The 18,047-nt window shown below is 41.5% G+C and overlaps 1 protein-coding gene across 12 annotated transcripts in view; it reads right to left on the reverse strand.

The window, feature by feature from the left end:
• ADD3 (adducin 3) overlaps window positions 1-18,047 on the reverse strand; it is a 174,901-nt gene that overhangs the window by 131,288 nt on the left and 25,566 nt on the right. For 3 of the 12 annotated variants that reach the window (XM_067537208.1, XM_067537215.1, XM_067537214.1), the window contains exon 1: window positions 17,258-17,372. The exons of 3 other annotated variants lie outside the window; for them this stretch is intronic. The gene's annotated coding sequence lies outside the window, so the exon portion shown is untranslated. Of the gene's footprint in view, window positions 1-15,076; window positions 15,475-17,257; window positions 17,373-17,396; window positions 17,520-18,047 lie in introns of those variants that run through there. 6 more of the 12 variants (XM_067537220.1, XM_067537217.1, XM_067537210.1 and 3 more) reach the window with 5 other exon arrangements.

An 18,047-nucleotide genomic window follows, 5' to 3' on the forward strand; every position in this document is an offset into this window, starting at 1 on the left:
AATTATATTCTGTCTGCCTTAGGTAATAGTTAACATATATTTTAAAAAAATATGGCTCTAAATCATAGCAGATCTTTGATGTTTAAACAACAAATAATAGTCTTATCCATATTCTGTTTAGGATTACGTCCACTTGCTGGAGACAAAAATGATCTACAAAGAATAGGATATGACCAACCCACAACTTTGATTGCTCCCACCTTTGACTGCTGGCATGGAACAGAGTGCAGAGACTTACCTTTTTTCTTGCTTTTCCTTAACTATTACTGAAACTGAGATTTAAGATGACCTGGGGGCTAAGGTACAAGGCAGTTAGGAGACCTAGATTTTATTCGTGGCTCTGCCACAGATTCTGTGGGGGCAACTTACTTCTGTTACTACTCTCTCTTTTAGTGTCCCTATCTGTAGAATGGAAATAAACACTTCCCCCATCTCAGAGGGAAATTTATTTTTTACTATCGTAAAATGTTTGAGATCCTCTTGCAGAACACACATATTGGGGAACTGCATTATTTCAATAAAAAGGGAAGGAATTGCTGTATTTGGTTGCTCTAGATAGATGTTTAGGATTCAACCCATCCTAAAAATCAACCTGCAGTTCACTGCTTATACAATATTGTTTAATTCAGACAAATGTTAAAACAAAATAACTGAATACTGAACAGACTATGCACATAAATAAAAAAGGCTCTCTAAAGAAACACCCTAAGGGTATAAAATTATCTAAATATATATATCCCACAGAAATCAGGACACATGCTGAAAGCCTGGATGAAAAAATAGAAGAGGCCAGCAAATATTTTTTCCCCTTAAGATCTTACATTTTTAAGATAGTTCATCAAGTAATATATTTTATGAGTCAACTCACATTTGTTAATAGGGCAATCCAATTATTAACAGAAGCATAAAACCTAGATCTTGAATAGTATATTAAAAAGAGACACTATCAACTTGGAAAAAAATCACATTTGTATGAAAATTTTGTGCCCAATAGTTAGAAGTATCATGTAAAGTTACTATAATCAATGGAGTTAAGAGAAATTTTTCCTTCTATTTTTCAAGTTTTATTTTGTGCATTCAACACTAGGCACTTTCATCTGTGAAGTCCGTTTCTCCACCTTTGAAGAGGAGATCTTTATGAGCATCAGAGGTGCAGAATAGCTCTATAAATACCTTTACAAATAAAAGAGAATACTATTTAAAGGGCAGTGAACCATAACTTTTTTAAAAAATCATGACAACGGTGTCCTTTAAACAAAGACAAATTTGACAACTTTTAAAAATCATGAGAGACACGGTCAACTTAAATTTGGCCCTACCTTAACTTAGGTAAGAACAAGCTACTATTAAACACAAGAATGAGAGAAATGTTTCCATTGCATTGATTTTTTTTTAAAGTTAAGTTATGAAAACATTCTGCTGTAGTATTAAAAACCTGATAGCTAAAACTATTATAAACAATGTAAAACCAGCTTCATTAATGTTCATTATCCAAGATGGAGGGAAGAGGGAAGGAAGGAAGATCTCTTTTCAGATTGGCTTTCCAGTCTCATCCTCCATTTAAAGTCTTCAAAACTGTTGATATTTCCTTATTTTACATTCTTTAAAATGAGCAAGAAAGAGATAAAAACCCTGATTCTACCAAGATGTGGGCTCAATTGGCTACTCTCTTCCTTAAAAGGTAAGTACATGCGTATGTCTTTGCAGGAGCCTAAGTCTCTTTATAGCAAGGTTTGACTCACTGCACCCTATTAATCTACTACTTCGGTGGAACTGCACCTACTAATGAAAAAGATAAATTTCAACACAAGTGATAATAGTCAAAACTTTAAATCACAATGCCTCACAATTGCATCACCCAGAACTGTAAAAAGCTTTGACTATAACCACGCCCATTGCAAACCACAACATCAGGTATGCAGGCAATCTGCTAGGGAACAGTTATAAATTATAGTTTTGTATTGAATAGCTAGCTGTTACATGGTATGCACTTAGAATCCAATCCTGCAAAGTGCTGAATACTTCTCCCGAGAAGTAGAAATTGCCCTAAATTACTACAGAAATAACATGGGAGTTGACAGAGCTCAGCACTTTGCAGTCACAGCCTAGTCCTTACTATTTCAAAGAAGTTACACTATGGATTTCACTTACAACAGTAGAAGATTTCAATTATGTGGATAATGGTGACAAAAGACTAAGTATTACACGTTAGGCTATGCATCCATATGCCACTTAGTCTTATGTTTTATGTCTGCATCTCCAAAAATAACCTCAGCAGCAATTTTCTAATCATGTCTGTATTTCAACTGTAAATATACATTTTCAGAATCAAGCTGCAATGTCATGCCAGCTTAACTCCTGTGCAGTTTGAAGTATCTGATGGAGTTCTAATGCAAGCAATTAATCTGCTAAGCTTACATGCTATAGCTAAATTTCTCACAGCATCATCTTCCAAACACAAATACATTCTGAAGTGTCATTTTAGCAAATGTCAGCAGGCTGTAACCAGGAACAAAATTTCAAGGCAAACACATAAATAAAAATATCACACACGCAAAGTAACAGTCAGATGAGGGTCTGATTCTTCCATCTACTCAGCCAGAACTTTCATGGAATGCAGATTCAGACTAACAAGCTGTACAGTTTTATGATAGTAATGAACACATTTCAATTCTACAGTATTTCATAGTAAGAAGGGACCAATTTTTTTTATGGCCATCTCCTGGTGCTATTACCAACCCTCACACTTATCATGATGAAGGAAGATTCCGTATAGATGAATGGGAACCATTACAAAAATACTGACAGACTTCTCCACTGTGGATGGTATTTTTATCCTGGAGAAAGTTCACAGCTTCTTTTTCCATAGAAAGATTTCATTTTCTTTCCAATTTTGAAAAAAGAAGCAGACAAAAAATAAAACAATGTTTTCCAGAATAAACAAAATGTATTTCAGATTCTATTCCTGGTTCAAGTCCTTTACAAATATAGAAAAGCTTCAAAAAAAGACAACCATTAAAAGATATAACTGCTAAAAAAAAATTGTAATAAAGCCAGTATACATGCTCTCACACTTACTACTATAGATATGGTAGCCTTTATCGTTCCTTATCTTCTCCCCACATTGGTGCCAATGCACATAGGTCAGATTCAGTCTCTGAATCTCCTATTGCCCAGCTGCTCCTGGTTTTCCTGCCAAATACCTTTCTCCCACTTTCCCCCTAAGTTACCAGTACTCCAAAGGAATGGACTCTCCAAGCCCTGAAAAACTCAAACACCAGACTTGACTTTTCAAACTCTGCAAAGAGTGCCATCTCGCTTTTAGCTTCCTGAAAGCTGCCATGCACCTCCTTGTCTGTTTTCCTCTAGTGATCTGTAACATTCATAGACTCACCAGTGTCACATTTGTCCTAAAGTAACTATTCTGATAAGCCTGCCGGACCATGCTACATTTTCAAGCTATGTAGAAATCAATGAAACCTCCTCTGCATTGTGGGGAGTCTTATCTACATGGACCCACTAAAAAGTGCTTTTATCACCACCTCAGAAACAGGTTTTCTGTCAGTGTTCTATACCAAGAACAACTTTGACTGAACAGCTGCCATATTACATCTCGAAGTCCCATGTAAGTGGCTGGGCCTTTCCATTATTGCAAGCCCTTTTTACCTGAAAGCCTACCAAACCACATGCAGCAATGATTGTTTCCTTATTATAGCTAGGCTTCACACAAAGGATTCAATCTTTATTACTGTTAAGCAACTGGTCTCTTTATAGTCTTATACACAAAAACTATGATCCCGGTCCTGCAATCTGATTTATGCAGGAAGACACTTGTGATTGTGTGGATCTGATTTCAGGACAGGGACTTATGGTAGCAACTTTAGAGGTACACACTAAAGAATGGTAGAACCAGTATTTTTTTTAAAATAAACCAGGTAATATAAACCTTTGCGGCCCTAATAACGATACAAAAAACACCTTTACCAGCCCTTTCAACTAAGGGCTTTAGCACTGCTGAAATTCCCGCATTAAAATGGGCAACCTCAACCAAAAAAAAAATTCTGAGATTCATTGACATTGTGATTTTCATTTGCAAGTTTCTCTTTGCCATTCCGTTCCTGAGACCAGGTAAGTTCCTGGAATAAAAATTGATAGGATTAATTTTGTTAAGTTTCTTTTATTGGGAGACAAGGGGGGTTAGAGATGGGAATGGAAGTATTTCATTTTGTGCTACATCAACCTTGGCAGTTTCTCCAATTTAAAATATAGGCATTATACACATTTCTCCAAGTTAATCAATAAGCAGATCAGTCTAAAAGGAAGGAAAATAGGTAGGTAGGTAGAAAGGAAGGCAGACAGATATTACACCTGATAGTTCTGTACTTTGAACTCATATTTCAGTAATTATAAAAATATCACGTGTATTTCATGTTACAACCATAAGCATCAACGGAGCTGTGTGTATATCATAGGGAGAATAAACTCCTAACAAATGACCTTTATGTAACCTTAATATGCAAATAAAACATTTTCTTTTCTTCTTCAAACACGCTTTGACAGCTAACCAAAAGCATTGTATAGTTAGGTGGGGGCTGTAACTAAAAGCATAATATAGTTAGGTGGGGGATGTAACTAAAATCATGGTATAGTTAGGTGGGGGCTGTAATGCATCCCAGTGAAATCTGAAGCCAAAATATATCAAAGGTCACCTTGTATAAAAGAGACTTATTGTTCATGTGTATACTTAAACAAAAGCTTTGTTGGCACAGGTAGAGATGGGAGTCCTAGTGAAATTCAATTTAACCCCTGGGAATGGCAACAGCATTAGATTCACATTACAAAGGTGGATTATTGCATAAGTAGTACTACAGACTTACAGCAACAAGTATCAGTTTGGAAAATGAATGCTGTCATCACTCACATATGCAAAGCTGTAGGCTATATTTTCTCTTATGAACTAAATCCATTATTACCTGACTCAATTAGTTTAACTTCCCCTAGTGATTAAGTTATCTTAATTAGCAGCAGACAAAGAGTTATAGTAGTACCATAGCTTTAAGCAAAGCACAACAAAAATTTGTCAGTATTAAGAGGGAAGAGAGAAGAACAGAATCGAATATTTCAGTTTTTCTAAGTACGTTTGGCTCAGAAGATAATTGATGTAAAAACAGAAGCCATTTTGCCACTATGCCACATGTTTAAGTTTACGGGAAGATTCTTACATCTGAATAACGTGACACCAAAGCCTTAGACTTTTAAAACAATTTTTTTTGAAAATGAATGTACTTTATACTGTTTATAATTTGCACTTTACTCTGCTTGGACGAGGAAGACACTCTTCAGTTTCAAATATTATTTCAAGTCAGTTTTGATCCATCGTTCTGTTATGTTGTATTGCTGTGTTCAGGTTCACAACATTATAGAACACTTTTTAAATACACAACAAAAACCTCACATGCCGCAAAATTTCACCAGGAAGCCTTTATTTGAGATCTAAATAGTGTGCGTTTTATTTCAAAAAGTATCCCTTCACCATGCTATCTGAGGTCCAGCAACATGAAGGCACTGAAGATAATATATTAAGTTGGGATTTTCAAAAACAAAATAACATGGATATATATTAGGTTGTTATTGATGTTTCATTAGGTTGATAAGAAAAACTCATAACACATGTTTTGCTGGTTATAGGCATACCTTGACCTGTTTCTTACCCATTATTTTTCAAAGCATGGCACTGCCTATTATTGCAAAAGAAAATATATAACATCTGGATATAGCTTTTCATAATGAGTTGCTCGAATTACCTGTCCTTTTTTATTATAAAAAAACTAATGAAAATTTTACTAAAATGATGTACTTTGGACATTTTGTCTTCAGTCTTACAAACTGAATTCTCTTTGTTCCAGCTAAGCACATATTTGGGGAGATCTGCAAAGCATTTTAACTGTGCTCTTTCAGTCTCCTCAAGATATTTAACATAGAATATGTATACCTTCTTTGAATGCCAAGCCAGCCATGCATCAAGTATAAAAGACTAACAACAGGTTTTAATACTGAATCCATGCCATCAGCAGGCCAGCAAGAATTCCAGCTTGTGTTCACCATAATATTCATCAAATAGAAAAGATATATTCCTTCACACTCTAAAAATCATTTTACATTTTTGATGGGGGCACAGGTTGCATAATGGAGAGGAGAAGACAGCATTAATTCTGCATGATAATTTTATTTTAGAATCACTTTTGGAGAGTATACCTTCAGCAGTTACTAAACAGATAATTCACTGTCTGCAATATTTGCCCTTCTGAATTCTATCCTGCAGGATTTAGGAAAACAATAGCTTTTTAAATCAGTAGAAGAAGGCTGTCTGTATGTGTGTGTGTGTGTGTGTGTATATATATTTAAGTAAAAAGATACATTTGAAGATCCCTGCTATATGAAATCCCAAAAAATCACATCAGCTTGCAGAACTCTGCAGCATTGTTTTGATTGACTATAAGCTCCCTGGGGACAATGACTATCTTTTAGTACCTGTTTATCTAGTACCTAACATAATGGAGCCTTCAATCTTGACTGGACCCTCTGAGCACTACTGTAATACCTATTCAATTTGAAATTTCACTCTACTTTATTAAGCACACACAGAAGGTGCCAGAGAGCCCTGGTGATAGGGCCACCAATCTTGAGGTGAAGGCATTTAAATGGGAGGAAGCAGTAATGGGAGGGGGACAGAAAGATTGTCTTAAACAGCAGACTCCTGAAGCTGTGGAGGAAACTCCTACCAAGGAAACCTTCACCTATTCAACTGATTTTTTTTCTGTTATGGCAGTACCAACATATTACATTTAAACTTGTGTTCAGTTCTGCACTTAAAGCAGATGTTCAAGCTCATTGTTTTATATGAAAAAAATCAAAATATCTGCCCCCAAATTTTCAGCTCTATCACTGAATAAAGCTTGAATTTTCTGAAGAGTTTTTTAAAAATTGGTTAATTAGCTTGCAGGCTAATCAATTAAATACTGGCCCCCTAGAAGTTCACATTCTGAGTCTCAAGATTTTTGGACGCCACTAATTTAAAAACTGTAGAGAATTTAAAAAAGTACACAGTGAGAATTTTGTGGGTTCTCTGGGGTTATGCAATAATTAACAAACTAATTAGGTTTTTACATCAAACCTTGGTTTGTGTCACACACAGCTGAGGGAGGCTAAGCTTCATGACAACCTTCTATGAAGCAGTTGCTGTTGGCTCATCATGAAACTGTTCAGCCAGGTCATTAGTGCTTCTGAACCATCTGAAAAGTTTCAGTCCATGAAGACCAGGTTCTGCAACAGAGAAGCTGTTTTGCTGAAGACCAGGATCTACATGAAACCATTCAGCTGGATCTAGAGATGTGCTACTGAATAGGTTAGCCTCACCAAGATCCTTGGTGAGGTAATAGTTGGCTCATGTAGCTCCATGAAGCTTTTCAGCAAAGCTCCTAAGCCCACTGAACAATTTCAAATTGACCATGGTCCTCTCTGAAGTAACTGCTGTTTTTTCAGGGACTAGGAGCTCCACGAGAGCATTCACTACTAGAACATACCACAACCTGAATTCTCCCCTAGTAAGAATGCCAGAATTCCAGCCCCTTCCCCAAACGTGAGAGTATGATTTTTCAGAAGTATGCAGAACAGGGGAGAACACTAGGAGAAATCTGGCTGTTTATTGTGGTTGGCAGCATGGAGTATGGCATGCTGGAAAGCTGGCATCTCTACTAGGATAGAGTTATGGCTGTAGTTCGTTGTTCATGTTGCATGGTGGTTATTCGAGTGGTGAAGCAAAAGTCTGGCTGACGGAGTAAATTATGTCATGTTAGATGCATTAAAACTTTTCATTTCTTTGCTTTGATGGTTGCGCATTAGGCTTGTTATGTATAAAGCAACCTTAACTTTACACATCATATTTTGTGTATTAATATACACATGTATACATACTGTCAAGAAACTCAAGAAACTCTGGTATTTTGATTTTTGTCAAATATTAAGAAAAAGCATACATGAAGTTACATTTATTTGCTTTTATAATCTGGCAAAATCATCCCCAGATCAACTAAATACAAATCTACATCTTAGGGATATCACTACCAAATGTCAAGTTTCTATGAACTTCCACTGAGATGGTAAGGCTGTAAAATTCAAAAGTTATTTTCTTTGCAGAAAAACAGCATTTTCTGGCATACTTTATATTTGAAAAAGGGCTTGACTGTTTTTGATTAAAGTTTAAAAAAACCTTCCTGCTGAAAAGCAAGCATACCAAATTTGAACCAAAAGTGTACAATTTTGACAGTTATAAGGTAGTGACCATACCCTTTATAAGGAAAATGTATATGCAACCTCATTTAGATTGTAAACTCTTTGGGGCAGGGACGATCATTTAGCATAAACCTGTACAGCATTTTAGCACAATGGGGCCCAGACCTGGTTGGCCTCTGAGCTATACCACAAAGTATGCATAATAAGTAATAATACGTATCACTATGCACACTACCTATAACCAGCCAAATTTAAAGTTAATAGAGTTAAACATGTACTTTCCCATCTTAAGTTACATGTATAAAACATGAAACAGAAAGACAAAAACCAAAGCAAAAACTTTATAGTGATTCAGAATCCTCTTATTTGAGCCAGCACAGCAGATGATTTAAACTGCTGTCCACACTGGACACCGTCCATGCCCAGGGCCGGATGTTGAAAATCAAAGTGAAACAAAATGGGAGGAAATGTTTGACCCCCTGCATTTCATCTTGATTTCTTCCTCATCTGAATCATTATTTTGACAATTTAACATGACCTCAATCCTGCGCTCACCCAAGTAAACTGCTAGACTCCCAAGGACAAGTGCAAAGTCCTCCACTTAGGACGGAAGAATCCCATGCACAGCTACAGACGGAACCGACAGGCTCAGCAGCAGTTCTGCAGAAAAGGACCTGAGGGTTACAGTAGATAAGACGCTGGATATAAGTCAGCAGTGTGCCCTGGTTGCCAAAAAGGCTAATAGCATATTGGGCTGCATTAGTAGGAGCATTGCTAGCAGATCGATAGACATGATTATTCCCCTCTATTCGGCATTAGTGAGGCCGCATTTGGAGTATTGTGTCCAGTTTTGGGCCCCCCACTACGAAAAGGATGTGGACAAGTTGGAGAGAGTCCAGCAGAGGGCAACAAAAATGGTTAGGGGGCTGGAGCACAAGACTTATGAGGAGAGGCTGAGGGAACTAGGTTTGTTTAGTCTGCAAAAAGAGAAGAATGAGAGGGGATTGGAGAGCAGCCTTTAACTACCTGAAAGGGGGTTCCAGGGAGGATGGAGCTAGGCTTTTCTCGATGGTAGTAGATAACAGAACTAGGAGCAAAGTCCCATGTTAGTCTATACAGCAAAAACAACGAGAGTCCTGTAGCACTTTAAAGACTAACAAATTTAATTTCTGCAGGCATAAACTTTCATGGGCTGTAACCCACTTTCCTTTAGGTGATCAGAGAACATAATGAGACCTGTGTAACCTGTTTAACCACCACTTAATACCAGCTGATTGTGTCCCTATTAAGTAGAATTTATGTTAATGCCATCCCAATTAAGCAGCAGTCATTACCATTTGTTAGTATTTGTTTAAGTTCCAAGGAGAATGTCTTAATAAAACAGATATTCTGATTAAGTGGAATATACTGAACTGTGAAAGTGTGTGGTATGAGGGTGGAGGAGGAAATCCAACCCTAGTACTCAGACAGGTTGAAGATTTCAGGTATTAACTGAGACGCTAGTAAATGAGTAAGAGTTAATGTTTTTAAAATAGGAAAAAAATAGCTATTAGCCTGCAAGCATTTTCCTGTTTATTAAATTTTTTCACACCTAGCTAGTAACCTAAGTCACAAGCTGTCCACAAAAAATATGACTCAGGTATTTAGAGACATATTTAAAAGAAAACTTTTTTTCATTAGAGGTTGGGCAAAATACAATACTGGTGCATCTGAAATTTTTTGGGGGGAGAGGAGGAAGGAACCCAGAAGCATTTCCTCTACATGCCATTTATCTGAAAGTTAATGTAGGAAGTAGATACACAACCAAGATCATATGCCACAAAGACTAAGCACATTAACGGTGCAAATAATACATTTTCATTCTCTAGAGGTCATCATATAACCTTTATTCATTACTTTGTGCCAGATGATATAGCAAACACATTGTTTTGTTTATAAGGCAACTGGCATTACAAAACATTATGTAAGGAAAACCCATGGTGTGGCATCAAGGCTCTGGAATGGTCTGAAGTCTGGTCAGTTGGTAGGATTGGGATCTTAATTTCCTTTGTAACTTCTAACAGATAGATTTCTCTATTTTCTTCTCTACACTGTTGTGTAGTGGTGTTGGAGAATGTTAAACAGTTACAGCATTTCACTCCAGAAGTGGTTATATTTCATTGGTATCTGAAATTATTCTGGTATATCTGCATTTGTAGTGCCTTATGTCCCAACGTGCACTATCCTAATCTATCATCTCCAGCTAAACAGAGATGCAGCAGTTGGTGTAGTCAGGCTTTCCTTGGAACCTATCCAAGGTTCTCTGAACCAGAAGACAGCGAAGAGGGAGGACCTGGGGTGCCCCAACAGGGAAGGTGGAGCAAAAAACCCCCTAATACCATCAGAGTAAGTACTAGTGAGCCCACAGTCAGACTAAGGGGCCAATTTGAAGTTGACAGACTACTATTTGTCAGACTATTGGTACCTTAGGAGGGATGCAATTCTGTGTGACCTGGACAGAAAGCCAACTTGCAAGCAGCAGCAGACCACCACAGGGCTGTCAGCAGGGTGTGCTGAAGGAGAAGAGCCTGCTATGCCATGACCAGACAACTGAGGGTGCACCAGCAGGTGTGTCACATATATACAGTTAAACAAAGCATGTATTAAATGGTTATGAGTCAATCTTAGGTAGGTAAAGACAAAAAAATTAGTTTTGTTTAAAAAAGGTTTTAGGAAAAAATTCTTTTCTAAAAATTCAGTGATTACATCTGGGGTTTAAAAAGCTTCCCCTGCATCATTTGCAATTCAAGGTTAAAATCACTATGCTAGTCCATGACCATTGAGTTGTATTGAACTAACTCTGCTGATCATTGACTCAGAAAAGGCAGGCACCATTACTTTCACCTTCTCTTCAAACATCCAAAAGAGGTGCCCTCAGCTAAGACAAGTTCATTTAAATGTATCCATTGAACAACAGAAACAGAATCATAGCTAACAGATTTTGCACTCATTTACAGAGCACCAAAGGGTTCATAAAGGGGCTTCCTGATACCTTATCAGCTACGGAAATGAAATATCTCAGACTCATACTAGGAGATTTCAGTGGTCACACCGACAACACTGCAGACACAAAAACCCAACAACTCTCTGATTCAGCTGCCTCCCTATAATGTTCATCGGTTCTCTCTGCTACAACCAACATAGCCAGCAACACTTTGGATCTAGCTTTGGATTAGATGTCAACAGAGGACAATACAACCCAGCCACTGTCTTGGACTCGCCTTATTACCTCATTAAAAGAGTGGCCAGAGCTCTCCGAGCTCCTAGACAACTAAACCAATTACTCTGATTAGACCATGAAGGCTCTTAGACGCTCATCAAATTCCAGAGCATGTTAACGGACAAGCAAGAACGCTGCCTATTGGACAAAGAATCAAGGATCTAGTGAATCATGATTACTTGCACTAGCCTCTACCATGAACACACTGGCCACCTAGCATAGCCCCTCCCTTACCTTTTCCCACATAGACCTCCTTGGTTTTCTGACACCCTGCACCAGATGAAGAGAGGGTCAGAAACCCAAGGACTGATGGCAGAAATCAAAGGCTGAAACAGACAGGCTGAAATATAAAGAATCCTCCAAGCTTATGCTGAGACTATTACAGGAGCCAACAGAACCTTTCTTTCACTCCACTGAAGCTGCCAAATCCCACCTAAGGACCTATCTTAGGGTGATAAACAGCTTCACAAAACCTGAGCGCCTACAACACAATCCATCATCAAGTACAGTACTGTGAAGAACTATCATCCTACTTCACTGAACAGATCACACACACTCAGGAAGGCTTTTCAAACAGCATGGCTCCACTCCCCCTATACCAGCCAACAACCAACAGGTCTTCATTCTCAGAGTCCAGTACTTTGATTCCTTGTGAAATATTGGACACACTAAAGAAGTCTCAACTCAAGAGCTGTGAATGCCCTTTCTAACCATTGAAAAAGTCATAAGCCATTAATGGCACTTGTGACTGAAATAGCCAATGCCTCATTTAGTGAAGCAATCTTCTTTTCCTCCTTCAAACAGGCAATAGCATGAGACACACTGAAGAAACTCACCCTGCACACATCAGTTCTAGCCAGCTATTGCCCAGTATCAAACTGATTTCTGAGCAAGCTTAGAGGACCTAGCCAAAAGGCCAACTATAAGCTCTTCTGGTCAAAGTCAGTATCTTAGAGCTGACACAAATTTGGATTCAGGACAGGACATGGGACAGGAACAGTTTTAGTGGCACTGATTATCTGATGTTAACAGATAAGCAGCCATCCATTTTCATCCTTCTGGACCTCTCTAGAGCATTCAACACTACTGACCATAAGAAACTGCTGTCCTACTTGAGAGGTGGCAGAGGTCCAGCAGAATAAATTAAAATAATTTAAATAAAAAAAATCGTAAAGGGTCACTATGCCTCTGCCACTAGACCCTTCACTTGTAAAGTCCCACAAGGATCAATTCTTTTTCCAGTCCTATTGAACATTTACATCCAGCCACCAGGAGGAACAGGTAAAAATGCCAAATTCCAGTATTGGCATTATGTAGATTACACACAACTCTATCTTTCTTTCACCACACACAACCATACCACTACCACCAAGATAGTCCAGTGCTTGGACAAGATCAGCTCACAGATGAAAAACTGCTGGTATAAGTTAAGAGTTGAGATGACAACATAATGTTAAAAGCACTTTGAGAACTATTTAGTCTCCTTTGGTTGTAGATACACACCCACAGCTGGCCAATTCGGTCCATAGTTTAGGAGTGTTCTACAGCAGCTTCCCATAGAATCTCTGGTCAAGTCTCAGTACTTATATTCAAAGGTGCTCAATGTGCTGTTCCCAACATATCTAAAAGATTATTGCAGAGCATTAGGCAAAGACCATGGCTGACAAATCCAGTCCTCAGGCAGAATGAAACTTCCATCTCTGGAGGAGACAGAGCTTTCTTGGGGGCAGACTGAGACTGTGGAACAAACTCCTACAGAAACCAAAGACCAATGTAAACCTCACAACCCTCCACTCCAAATGCCAGGAACACTTCAACCTTGTCTTCTCTATTTAAAAATAAATGAAACTCCAAACCCTATCAAAACATTGCCCTACACTTGGAGTTCTCCTCCTGGGACTGGATGGGAGAGAATGAACCACATGACAGATGTTAGTCACATCACTTAAGTGCACTACTAGAAGGCACTCAGATACTATGGTGATGAATATAAGAACCTATATATAATAGAATGGAATTTTTAAGATCTCTGTACCTATGCCAATAAAAAAGTAATTAAAAACTACTACTCGCTTTGAGCACAGGTTTAGAAAGGCTTCTCATAGTTACAGACCTACAAGCTCTCCAAAGTTTCCCATCACTATAGTTATTTTCAAGATAATAGTTTAAAACCTCTCAACATACTGATTCCACATTCTTCCAAACAGATGACGTTTTATTTAACTGCTAAATCTTTTTTAGATCAGAACTGCAGTAAAAAGAGAATGACACTTCCATAGCCAGCTCCTGTCTGGGAAACCTCTATCACTGAGATGAAGTTCCACATTAGCCCTGTAATACTCATATCAATGAAAGTAACTGCATTTCAACCTGCATCATATTACTTAGCATAACAAGCACAGGTGTGTGTGAGGAGAACCTATATGAATACCACTTTTTCTGAATATGGATGGAAAATGACACTTTCAGAGGTCTGAATGAGACAACTATGGACAACTACTAGGTTCTTATACTCACATGATGCCTCCAGTAATAGAGTGAGCAACGGTTTTACTATTACAGAAGGTGCAAGGGACCTTAGATCAGCCAATTCACAGTGACATACTCTATTCCCCTAAACACTGGTGGCATCAAGTAAAATCTTTCACCATTGCTCCACTTATTTACATAGCCCCAAGCCCAACAGACCAGCAGGGTGCACACATGCAGATGTACAACGTGCTTGAATCGGATCTGTCCAAACTTAACATTCATTTGGGAAGAAGCGGGAGGGAACAGACTTTAGATTATTTTATAAAGGAATTGAATGACAGTTTGTTAGGTATATTTCGACACTGCCTTTTTATTTAGGATTTCCTCATTCAAGTCACACCACCTTGCATCAGCCTCAGAAACAATTCCACACACCCCCCCAAGTCATGCCCACAACACTACTGCTGCCAAACCACCCTTGTTCAAATTAGTTTCGAACCAAGTGGGGTTATGAGACGTTTTGAACTAAACTTTGACGAGCCGTAAAGCTCCATTTCTTCCTCTCCATCCCCTCCCCCCCCCCCCCCAAGACATCCTTCTCGCCTCAGCATCCACCCCGACACAAATCAAAATACACCCAGGAGGCAGAGCCCCGCTGGGTTTTCAGAGTAACCGGCTCGCGGGGCTGAAGGAGGGAAGGAGGCAGGAAGCGTTTGACTCACGCCGTCCTGCAGGGGATCTCCACGGTGTGATGCCAAAGAGCCGCAGCTTCACCTGACCCATGCACGCGCACGGGACCCGTGAAACCCGCACCCCAGCCCCGCCGCCTTCCCAAACCAACACCCCACAGCGAGACCGGGGGGCAGCGTCTCCCACGTGGGCCGTGTAACAATGCGAATGCCCCCCCCTGCCCCCACGAAGACGGTTGGGGCGGAGGGGAAGGACGGTGGGGTGATAGCGATGCACCAGCAGCCCAAGAACCCCCTCCCCCCATCGCTGCCCCACTCCTCGTGCCCCCCCCGCGAGCCCAGTGGACCGGGAACGTTTGTTTACCTCAGGAGCGAGCGCGTCTTTCTGCGTCCCCTCCTCCGCCAGCCGCTGCTGCCGCCGCCGCTCGGTTACACCTCTCTCGCGGCGGGGGGGGTGGGGCGGCTCCGGATCTGGCAGGAAGGGCCACCTGGGCTCCTCCTCCCGGCCGCAGACCACGGCGCGCGGGCGGCTCCCTTTGTGGCAGCGGCCACGCCCCCATTGGTTCGCTCGCGCCCCGCCCCTCAGCGGGCGCCGCCAACGTTCGGCCGAGTTTGAATCTCTCAGTCCCAGGCCGTCAGGCCCTGCCCCGGCCGGCCGCGCGCCGGGCTGAGGGAGGAGCCCCGCCCCCCTCCCCGGCCACTGCGTCGCTGGAGGGGAACCGAGCTCGCCCGCGGCCTGAGGGCAGTGTGGAAAGGACGGGGGGGGGCCGCAGGGGCGGACTGTTATTGACCGTGGCGGCCGGGGAGCAAGGAGGCGGGGGCTCCGCAGTGACGGAGCCTGCGGGGCGGCTCTGCTCCGCCCCTAGCCTAAACCCAGCCCGGTTCATTCCGAACCCTTCCGACCCCTCCCCGCCGTCACTCATCGCCTCCCCCACCGCGCAATCGTTCGGCCCTTCGCCCCTCCCCAGTCCCCACCCGGCCGCCGGCGAGCTGCTGTTTCTTGCCCCCTTCCCCTCCCGTGTCCTCCCTTGAGCCAGCTGCATTGCCGCAGCCCCTCCACCGCCGCACCCCCTCCGCTCGCTGCATTGCCCCTCCAGCCCCTCCTCGCAACCCCATTGCATTGCATGGCTCCTAGCCCTCAGTTAATCCTACCCCTCCATTGCCCCCCACTCCCCAGGCCCTCCACCTCCTGCATTGCCCCTCCAGCCCCCGTGTTGTACCAGCGCCTGCAGCCCCCTGCATTGCTCCTCCAGCCCCCTGCATTACCCCAACCCCTCCAGCCCTCCTGCATTGCCCCTCGAGCCCTCCCACTGCCCCTGGATTGCCCCAACATCTGCACCACCCTGATCCCTGCATTATCCCACCCCCATCTGCCTCTCCATCCCCCCGCAACCCGTGATGTTACCCCACCCAAATAGTTCCTACCCTTCACTCCACGTCCCCTTCAGTTACCCCAACCCTTTTATTTCTAGCTCCTACTCCAGGCCCCCTGAAAACCCAGTTACCCCATTTACCCCCCCATACACAACTCAGTTCCTCGCTCCAGCTTTCACCCTGCCGTCAATTCACTTAATTTATATCCCATTTCTCCGATTCACTCCATCCTCCTATGTTCCATCAGTTCTCCCCTCTAAATTTCATTTCCCCCATACAAACTTCATTTCCCCTCTCCAAATTCAACCCATTTTACCCATGTACCCTCCAACCCCTGCCCAACATTCACATGATTGCCCCATGCATCTCTCTACCTTCCCCCAGATTCAATCTATTTCTCTGCTGCGCCCTAAACAACGTTTACAATTGTATTCTTCCTCCCACAGCTCACACCCAGACCTCCAACATGCACACACTGCACTCCATTTCCTCCATACACAACTCTTTCCATCTCCCCCATGCACAGATACCACTCGCACAGACACCGGCACACACACACTTCCTTCCCCCAGCACTCGCTACTCGCTCCATTCTCCCTCGCAGGAAGGTGCAAACTCCCCCAAACCCCTTTTGTTTTGGGGGGGTAGAGGCTGGGGAAGCATAAAGCTTGTCTCGGCACATCAATCTTTCCACAATTTCTCTCCCTTTGAGTCTCACCCCCTCGTATTGCCCAACCCAACTCGCCTTTTTCTTCACCCCCACATTATTTCAGAAAAAAAAAAAATTTCGGGGGGAAGATCCGCACATCCTTTTGATGCTTTAGGACATGGGGAATTTGCCAGCCACATGATGGCATTACGTCGTTTGACTTGCCCTGTTTGGCTCGGCTATCGGAGGAAGAGACTGGATATTTCTGTCTTTAAAAAAATAATTCTCCCCCTTTCCCAATTCCTTGTTGCATGAAAGTTTATGCTGATTAACACTGACAAAAGTGCTTTGAGGGCAGACAAGGGGGAGTTGTGTCTCTAGCAATGAGAGAGAGACAGGGAGAGCTGCAGAAAACAGCATGCAACATAATCTACTTCAAATGTGTATGAACAACCTTTCCTCTCCTCCTCACCTTTTACATATTTGTTTAAGAAATGGATACAAGATTTGATCGTTTACTTACCAAACGGCCGTCCCGGGCTTCCTGTTTCCCCAATGTGTGTGTGTGTGTGGTTTTTTTCCCTTCTGTAGGTGGGGATTCTGCAGTGCTGCACAGACTGCAGCAGCCTCAAAGCTGGAGGATAGTAAAGTGTGTTACTTACTAGAGAGGCTCTACATTACCACTAGGCGCTGGCCGGAGCAAAGAAGCATTTTTCTTAAAGAGACACGATTGTCCTCTAACCCTCCTCTTTCTTCACAAAATACGGGAAACGTGGGAGGTTGGACTGAGGAAATGGCATAAACAGAGGAGGTCAAGGTTAACAGTAAGTGAGTAATTGAGAAAAAGCTTGACCATGACTCAATTAAAAGCTGGGATTGCCACTTAAAAAGAACCTTTGCTACTTTTCAGATAAAAACTTCATAAATTGCCATATATGCTGCCTGCATATTTTCCTTGCCAGCATCTCTAGTCAACTTACTGGGTATGTTAACTGGAGATGCTGGCAAGAATAGTGACATTGCAATGCCGTTCCAGCCAATAATAATAAACAATATTAAGTAGCATCATCCATATGAATGCATTGCCTTATGGAGATAAGCAATTATAGATTTAATAATAAAAATAGTTGTCCATGTAATATGTGTGATTTCTTCTTTGCAACATGTTACAGTGTTTATCAACCTTTTTGATAACAGAGACTGGCTTCCTAAACAGTGTCAGGGACCAGCAAGGAAGCTGTCACAGGCTGGCACTGGTCCAAGGACCAGTGGTTGAGAAACACTGTTATACAATCATAGAGAGATAAAGACAT

The sequence above is a fragment of the Emydura macquarii genome, unplaced genomic scaffold (assembly GCF_026122565.2).
Source record: "Emydura macquarii macquarii isolate MOO-44397 ecotype Brisbane River unplaced genomic scaffold, CSIRO-AGI_Emac_v2 contig_3692, whole genome shotgun sequence".
NCBI lineage: Eukaryota > Metazoa > Chordata > Testudines > Chelidae > Emydura > Emydura macquarii.